This window comes from Miscanthus floridulus, chromosome 8 (assembly GCF_019320115.1).
Source record: "Miscanthus floridulus cultivar M001 chromosome 8, ASM1932011v1, whole genome shotgun sequence".
Lineage (NCBI taxonomy): Eukaryota > Viridiplantae > Streptophyta > Magnoliopsida > Poales > Poaceae > Miscanthus > Miscanthus floridulus.
In genome coordinates this window covers 165,140,862-165,149,661 of record NC_089587.1, presented here as the reverse complement: position 1 = coordinate 165,149,661, position 8,800 = coordinate 165,140,862, and the positions used below count along the sequence as shown (strand labels likewise).

The 8,800-nt window shown below is 42.4% G+C and overlaps 1 long non-coding RNA gene across 4 annotated transcripts; it reads right to left on the bottom strand.

Moving 5' to 3' along the window:
* Positions 1-410: 410 nt before the first annotated feature.
* On the bottom strand, positions 411-3,083 carry LOC136473917 (uncharacterized). Of its 4 annotated transcripts, XR_010762805.1 has the most exons (5): positions 2,638-3,083; positions 2,095-2,181; positions 1,641-1,718; positions 924-1,019; positions 411-730 (listed from the first exon to the last, which is right to left on the bottom strand). It is a non-coding gene; the product is annotated as an uncharacterized lncRNA (long non-coding RNA). The 4 variants fall into 4 exon arrangements; XR_010762803.1 differs by having other exon boundaries at positions 411-1,019; XR_010762804.1 differs by having other exon boundaries at positions 411-1,019; positions 1,641-1,703.
* Positions 3,084-8,800: the final 5,717 nt, after the last annotated feature.

The following is an 8,800-nucleotide window of genomic DNA, read 5'->3' as shown; positions in this document are numbered from 1 at the left end:
AAACCGTGTCCTTGGGGTCGGGTGAGACAAAGCCCGCGGCCTTGGGCGAGACGGAAACCACGTACTTGGGGTCGGGCGAGACGGAGCCCGCACCCAAGGGGTCGGGCGAGACAGAGCCCCCGCGGCCATAGGCGAGACCCCGCGGCCTTGGGGTCGGGCGAGGCCTTTTAATACGTCTTGCTCCATCCGAGTAAGTCAGCGTGGGTGTTAACTTCCTTGCTTTGGACATCCCTACTATCTATACCCGACAATTGTGTACCAACAAAGGTCAGTGGAGGGATAATTGTTCCAACATTGTATGTCAAAAGTGTTCTAACAATGCATAGAAATGTGCTCCAACAATGTATATAATTGTGTAGAGGTACACAGATAACTGCTCCAACAATATATAGAAATGTGCTCCAATAATGTATAGAAATTTATTCCAACAATGTATAGAATACATACCCCCATGACCAAAAATTAAGACTTCAATTTCATTGCGCATCATATATCAATGAAAAGCATAAAAACAGTAATGACAAATCACATGAAGTTTTGAAGTTTTGAGTACACGCATACAAAAGTTTTGAGTATACGCAAGGTCAGATCCGCAAGGGGAGAGGCCGTCGTCGCCATCGGTGAGGGAGAGGGGAGGGGCGTCATGGCCGGCTCAGACACGGGAGGGGCTCCGCAAGAGGTCCGTCGCCACCAGCATCTCCAAATCCACATCAAACCAGGAATGAGAATACTATAAAAAACCAAAAAAAAAATTGGGCCACAATTTTTTATACATATTAATCAACAAGCAAAATGGACTACTGGAGCTCCCAAAAGAACAAGATTGGGCCACAATTTTTATGCAGATTAATCGACCTTTTAACTGATGCTGAGTGTGGTGTGGCCGGCCGTGCATGGAGAAAAAAGATTAAAAGAATCTGAACCTGCTAGTGCTAGGAGATGCTCGCGCTTGTATCCAACCATCCTCAGCACCTCCAGCACGAAGCAGCCAGGTTCGCCATCCAGTGCAGCTCCAGATCCTCGTACACAAATAACAGGTAATTTTAGACGTCTTCATTTACCAACTTATATGCATAGAAACTCACTAATGCTTGAACAGAAACTCACATTGATGCAAATACTATAAAATTGAAGATGCAAGCATAGAAAATAATTAGGAACCTGGCCGATTAGTACTAGTACTACCACGAGAAGCACAAAAAAAACACATGCGGTCAATTAGTACTAGTACTATCACTGAGAAGCACCAAAAAAAAATCCACATGCTGCCCACGAGAAAACTGCATGCTTCCAAAAAATGAAGAGCTAGTATGCTTGCAGGAACCTCGCCGCTAGATTATCGCACTGACAACTGCATGCTTTTACCTAAACCCCATAGAAACCTTGCCCCTAGATTACCGGACTAGCAGCCGCCTACGAGCATCCAAAAATGAGTAGTTAACTATCCAAATATTAAGAATTTAATTTGTATGCGTCCAAAAAATTAAGATTTCAATTTGGGAGATGTGGTAGATCCATTCATTCAAACTATCAGCAGCAGCTCAATTCAGTGCTGGATAGATCCATTCGTTCAAACTATCAGCAGCAACTCAATTCACCGAACACCAGCAGGGAATGTCATCGATGCAGCAATTACTCACCAAATCATAGGTGCAGCTACTTGGTAGTAGGCCACCAGATGGAGGGCAAGCATCCATTGTGAGCTGCAATTCAAAATTCTGGACGCATCTTTAGGAGCAGATTGACGGATTTGTGTGCATCAAACAAGAGAAAAGAAAAAGACATGAATTGCGAGCTGCAGTGCTCGTGGGGGCTCAAGATGCAAGCATAGAAAATAATTGGGAGGAAAATAAAAAGATTTGATCACAAGGGCTCTAATATAGCTAGATTATGAAGTAGAAATAATATGCCTCAGAGTGAATAGAAACCATCAGCACATAGGGGTAACCTCATATTGGTTCGATTGAATCGCAGGGAACATGTGAATACAGGAAGCCTAAATAATTTGAAGAAGCTAATAACACATCACATGAAGCATACAAGCTATTACACGGTTTGCATAAAAAAATTGAAACCTATGGCCATAGTCCTCACCAGAGCCGCCATAGATCCGTCGGGGGAGGGGGCCGGAGCTGCCATCGCTGCGTGGAGCCTTGAACCTCGAGTAGAAGCATGCTTCCCCTAAATCGCCAAGTGGATGTATAGAAACATAGTAAGTACAAAGTCAAACATTTCACTCAAGTATAACGGACAAGCTTCTATACAGAAATTAATGCATAAACATATAAATTTGTTATTCTAATCAGATCTCAAAACACAGTTCCACCATGCGTAAAAAATTATGCATGCAAGCATAGTAACCGGAGCTGGGGTCATGAGACTGGGATTCAGTTCAGCGTTCAGGTCATTCACGTTGATTAGCTTAGAAGTCAGCTACAAGGAAGAAGGAAGAGCCTTATATGAAATCTTAGCACGTATTGCACTCAATCAACTTAGCAACTAGCAGATGGGCTATGCATTTCAACAAACACCTTGGCTTCAGTCCTGGATAGATGCATTCGTTCAAACGATCAGCAGCAAGTCAATCCATCGAACACCAGCATGGCATGGCATGGCATCGAGGCAGCAATTACTCGCCAAATCGTAAGTGCAGCCACTTGGTCGAAGGCACCGACATGGAGGTTGATGACATGGAGGTGGATGCGAGGCCCCGCCATCCCCGGCTGGGCGGCCCGACCACCAGTCAGCTGCATGCTGGAAGGCGGATGGGCAGCGCGCTGGTGCAAATTGGTGCCGTGAAGACCGGCGAGTGCGCGTGCAGGGAGCTCGCGGCCACCGCCCGCCCCTCACCGCCGCGCAGCAGTCGCAGCACCGTCGTTTCGATCTTGACGAAGATAGGAAGGGGTCGAAATAAAATGATAAGAGATATTATGGTGGAAATAAATTACAAATCAGATATATGGTTAATTAGATATTAGGATTTAAAGCTTAATTATCCACAAAATTTTGAATCCCGTGCATGCAGTCTCATGGAGGAGTCGCTTGTTTTGGAACGACTTGAATTGGGAAAAAGCTGACGCATCTTTTTTTGTTTTTGGCTGGAGGACATAATTCATGTTGGGCGTCTGGAGGGCTGAGCGGCACCCGTGCCAGCAACTGCAGCAGACGCTAGTCCCCCCATGGCAGCTCGTGGTCCATCCCAACCGAATCAAGCTAGGCACGCTTTTGGGGCTGTTTGGCATGCTCCGGCTCCGGGTCTCCTGACACTGTAGTGTACTGTTTATAGAAGCGGTTTTCGTCTCTCCTCCCTCTCTCTCACGGACACTCAGCACTGTTCATCGAAGCCGGAGAAGCTCGTCCTTTCTGGCTTCGCCGGCTCCAGCGCCAGCATGCTACAGTACCACGCTCAATGAGACAGAAAAGTTGGAGAGAGAAAACCAGCTCCGAGCTACAGTGATCAGCGTAGATTTTGTCAGGCGGAGCCGGAGCTACCCGGAGCTCGGCCAAACGGGGCCTTTGTATTGTCCTTTGTTTGCCAAAATAAATCATTGTAATCCAACCATCCACGTAGCCATGTGTCAATCATCCAAGGTGTGAAGCCATCACCCCCTATGGGCAGCTATCCCCCATCGTAGAAATTCCACATTAATATATATTAATGTGACGAGGGATGAGGGGAGGCGGGCGACCATGGCTGGATCTGCGCTCTCGTGCTGTTGGAGGAGGGGAGCCACGTTGGGGAGAGCGCTGCCAGCGAGCAAGGAGCGCCGCTGGGATCTGAGGGGCTCGGCCTCCTACATGTGCCCGGAGCCGGAGGAGAGAAAAAACGATTTTCAAAATGAATGTGGAGAGAGAGAGAGAGAACGAGGGTTGGAGGGGCTCGTGGTTGATTTGGTTCAGTGCAACCGGGTTGGGTTGGATTTGGTTCAGTGCACTTTTTTTATTTGGTCCATGTTTGCTTTTCTTATAATCTGTCGTTTTCAGTTTTTTTTCAGTAGAAACATAATTTTTCTCTCACAATAAATCAGCCAAAACAGTGTTTCGGCTTTCAGCGAAGCGAACGGAGCCATGAGGTGTCTGCAACGTCCAACTATCTGTCAATCCAGTGCCTGGCCTCCACCGCGCGCGTGCTAATCAAAGATTGTGGTAAAGAAGTACAGTACTCCGTATTATGAAAAAACTAAAAAGCACCTGGTTTATCATGGTTTCAAACTTGAAACCAAACAAAAAGACACTTCTATTAAGGGGTTGTTTGGACACAGGGACTAAAGTTTATTAGTTGTCACAACGAATGTTATATGAAGTGTCGCATGTGATGTTTGAATATTAATAAAAAAATAAATTACAGAAATCCGCAGTAATCCAAGAGATGAATTTATTAAGCCTAATTAATCTGTCATTAGCATATGTTTACTGTAGTGTGGGTTGTCAAAACATGGACTAATTAGGCTTAGTAAATTTGTCTTGCAAATTAGTCTCAGCTTGTGTAATTAGTTATTTTTTAGTTTATATTTAATACTCCATGTATGTGTCCAAACATACGATATGATAGAGACTAAACTTTAGTTGGGGTAACAAACACCCCCTAAGGCCCGTTCGCTTAGATAAATTTTAAAGAAATTTAGAGGAATCTGAATAAATCTAGAAAAATTTATGAAAAAAAAACAATATTTTATATAAAAAAAGAAACGAATCAAATCGGGTTTAAGAACGAGTCCAGTGGACGCATGCAAGGTGTTTGTGTCAGCCAGTGGGGAGCGGCTGTACCTTCTTTTGTCTGCAGCGTCCTGATGGCTGTGCGGCCCATGCCTGGCCTAATCTGGGTGATGGCAGCTATAGCACAATATTATATATATATATATATATATATATATATATATATATATATATATATATATATATATATATATATATATATATATATATGGAGAGGCTATTCAGTAGCCGGCTACAAAATAAGTTATTCTGTAGCCACCTCCATTTACTATAATTTTATATACTAATTTACGATAATATCAATACATATTTACGATAGTTGGGTTACTATAGCACATGGGAATATTTACCATAACGTTATATTAAACCACTTAGTAAGGAGTTACTACAATCTTGTAAATTAACATAGTAATTATTGTAACTCAAAGTGGCTACAGAATAAGTTATTCTACAGCCAGCTACAAGATAGTAGTTCTATATATATATATATATATAAGGAAAAGAAAACCTCTTTTCCACTCTCTCATGCACCCTCTACCTCTGTCTTTGAGTGAATAGTTTAATGACTAGAGGGGGGTGAATAGCCTATTAAAAATTAATAGGTATAGAAACTACAGCATTAGGAGTGCCCTGAAAAACTGTTGAAAGGTCCTAATGACTAGAGGGGGGTGAATAGCCTATTAAAAATTTCTATAACAACACTAAGATAAATGATTAGTCAATAAGATGGTGAAGCGAATTTTATGCTAGCACTATACTTGGGGTTGCAAGCCACCAACCCAATTCTATTTTCTCTGATCTATAGTATATCATATCAAAGCTATGCCACTAATATACACCTACGTGATCAACCTAGTGAGAGTAATACAATTAAATGATACACTATATAGTCTTAACTACCCCTAGCTCTAACCAAGTGAATGTATAATGCAATACAAGAGAGTGCTAGAGAGGTGTAACAGCTCGGGTGTTTAAATACAAAAACCTGACATGTCATCATATGCATTGCAAATTATTTGGCATTTAGTGAAAATTTTGATATGCATACATTAAAACAAGTTTATCTTTATGTGGTATGTGTTGAATTGTATTGTTTGAATCAAGTTCAAAATTTGATTTGGATTTGAATTTTTAAGAAAACCCTGATTTTCAGCATTTAAATCCTACTCTGAAAACTCATTTCAAAATCTAAGCATATTTTGGGGTTGAGCCTAAAAGCAAAAGTGTAGAGTTTGTCGAGTTATACAAAGTTTGTTTTTGGAGTTTTCAAAGTTGTTATGAAAAATTTGAAGTAATTTGAAAAGGCGTAATTCGTTAAATGCCCCCTATTTGAATTCAAAAGTTCATTTCAAAATGTAGACCGAATTAGGGGGTGGTTATAAAAGCAAAGTTGTAGAACTTTGAATTTTGAGCAACTTTTATTTTTGAAGATTTTTGAGTTGTTATACAAATTTGGGAGTAATTTGGATTTTAAAACGGATGGCAATTCTGTAAATATGTGAACAGTGTCACGCCCACCGCCCCACCGCCGGCGACCTTCTGATCGGTTCCAGACGTGCCTGTGGCCGCTCTTGGCTTCGCGCTAGCGTGGAGAAGGCCACTGCGTGTCGTCTCCTTACTCTCTTGGCCGCTCTATAAAGCTTAGACGCCGTCGCCGACCTTCCTTTCATTGCTCTGCTTTTCCCGTCGCCCTTGCTCATCTCCGGCGAGCTCACACTGTCGCTGTAGTGCCTCCGCCGTCGCAGCAAAGCGCTCAATAGCTTCGCCTACTCCTTGCGCGCCTAGCCATCCAACTGTGGTCACTTGATTTCATTGGGAATCGTCGCTAGCCACCTTTCTTCCTCGCGGCCGGCAACCTCACCGCCGCAAGCGCATCTCCGTGACCAGCGCTCTCCGGTGAGCCGTTGCCCTTGCTTTGTGTACCTACAGCTCCGTCTCGATGCTGTGGTGCTTATTACCTTATTGCTTGCTCATTTTGTCCATCACAGTCGCCTGAGCGCCACCGTCGTCGTCGCTTGCTCCGCCGTGGCCGCTGTCAACGTCGACCCGCATCACCGTTGCTTCTCCGGTCTCGCTCTTTGCTCCGACGTGTTCGTGGTGAGCTGCTGAACCTTCCCGTGCCTTTTGTTTGATCTCTACCGGCCTTGTTTCGCCGGTGTAGTGTTGCCGAGCCGCCGCGTCCGCCATGGTCGGCGTTGAGCTTGTATAGAGCCGTAATCGGTATAAGTAGGGACATCAGTGGGTGCGCCTAGTCTTTGTGAACGTTTTGGTACTTTGGTCGTCGCCGTTGGACTCACCGTCGGCGAGTTTTCGTCGGTCAGTGTCGTCATCGCCGTGGTCAAACGTGGGAGGTTAGGGATGATAGGTGGGACCCGATGTCAGTGACTCAGCGTTCAAAATGAATTTTCTGTTTTTCAGATTTAAATGAATAGTGATGTGATTTGTTATTTTTGTGTAGATTTAATTAGACCTCCAAAAATTATGAAAATTTTTGTGTGACCTCTCTGTGATGTATATTATTTAAGAAAAATATGAAATGTTGATTTCCAGCACTTTTTGAATGTGATAAAAATTGCTCAATTAATTAATAAATGGGTTTCTATGATTTTTCTAGGCTTAATTAATTATCCAAAATTATGAAAATTGTTTTGCCACTTAGTTATCATGTGATGAACATTTACAAAAATTTTGAGCTCAATTGGAATAAGTTGATTTATTTCATAATTTTGAATTAAATAATTAATTCATAAAAGCAAATAGTAACCTTTAATAATTTAGGTTTTGTTTGAAATTTTGGATTGAGTGATGACCTTGAATCACTAGTTGGTAATGATCCTTGGCAATTGATGTATGTGTTACGAAAAAGGTTTAGTTCGTTTGACTTGCAACTGTACCGCGAAGGAAAGTTGTATTCGAATTGTTAATTTTGCATCCATCATCAAGCATCATGTTTCATATTCTACATCATGTTAAACATGGCATTGTTACTACGTGTAGTGAATGAAGGTGAACACGTGGTAGTTAATCAAGTTGTGGAGGAGGTTAATCCGTCTGTTGAGGTCGGATCTGATACTTGTGGAACGTCGCAGGGACCTAACTTTTCCGTCAACGAAGGCAAGCCTCAGATGCATTTAACCCTACCTTGTGTTTTACAAATTTTATCGCTTTTGCTTTTATATACTGCATTAAGTGATTAGGAGTCAAGTGGGAACCTAATTGGTGCATTGCCAACCTTGTTTTTCCATATCTACCTTGATTACCTGTTTTATTCGTAAATGTCTAGATATGCTTAGTCATGCTTAGTCGGGTGATTATCTGTCACCTAAGAATTTTAAATGGATCTTTGGTTACTTATGTTATCATGAGATATGAGCATGGAAGTAATAAATCTAGACCGGGCGGACTCGGTGTGTGAGAGCCACAAGACATGGAGGTCTTGTGAGCGGCTTCTTTCCGCCTGTGTCGATTAAGGTCTGTCCGTTGTTGAATTGCATGAGATAAGACTTTGTAGTACTAGCCACATACTTTGGTAAGCCTTAACTCGGCTATTCTATTACGAGAATGGCTACTCGCGCACTAGGAGTGGAGAGATGGCAGGAATAGCGTGTACCCACGTGGCAATGAGCTGGATTGGTGTAGTACTGTATTCTCGGGTAGCATGGACCCATTCTTGTTTTAGAAGATCCAAGGGTAGGTTGATATATGTAAGTCAGGGGCCTGCATATGTCGTGTGGTCTGGAATCTCCAGCTGGGTTTATAATCAGTTCGAATCATCGTTGCTCCTCGGTTATGGAGACTCAACTCACTATTCATCATCGTAGTTAATAATTGAAACTTGAGCTGGTTTTGAGAAAGAGTTGATATGAAGTTCATGATCTCATTACGGATCATGGCAGATTCATATATTGTTCTTATGAAGTTTAAATATTGAAATACTAAAATTTTGTAACGAGCTTTTACGTAAAAGAACTTTGAGTATTGCTAAAGCCATACCTTGAATCCCTGAGCCTGCATTCCTGAGTCTTCTCAGTTTTTATTTCGGTTAAGTCTTGTTGAGTACTTTTGTACTTAGGGTTCGTTGACC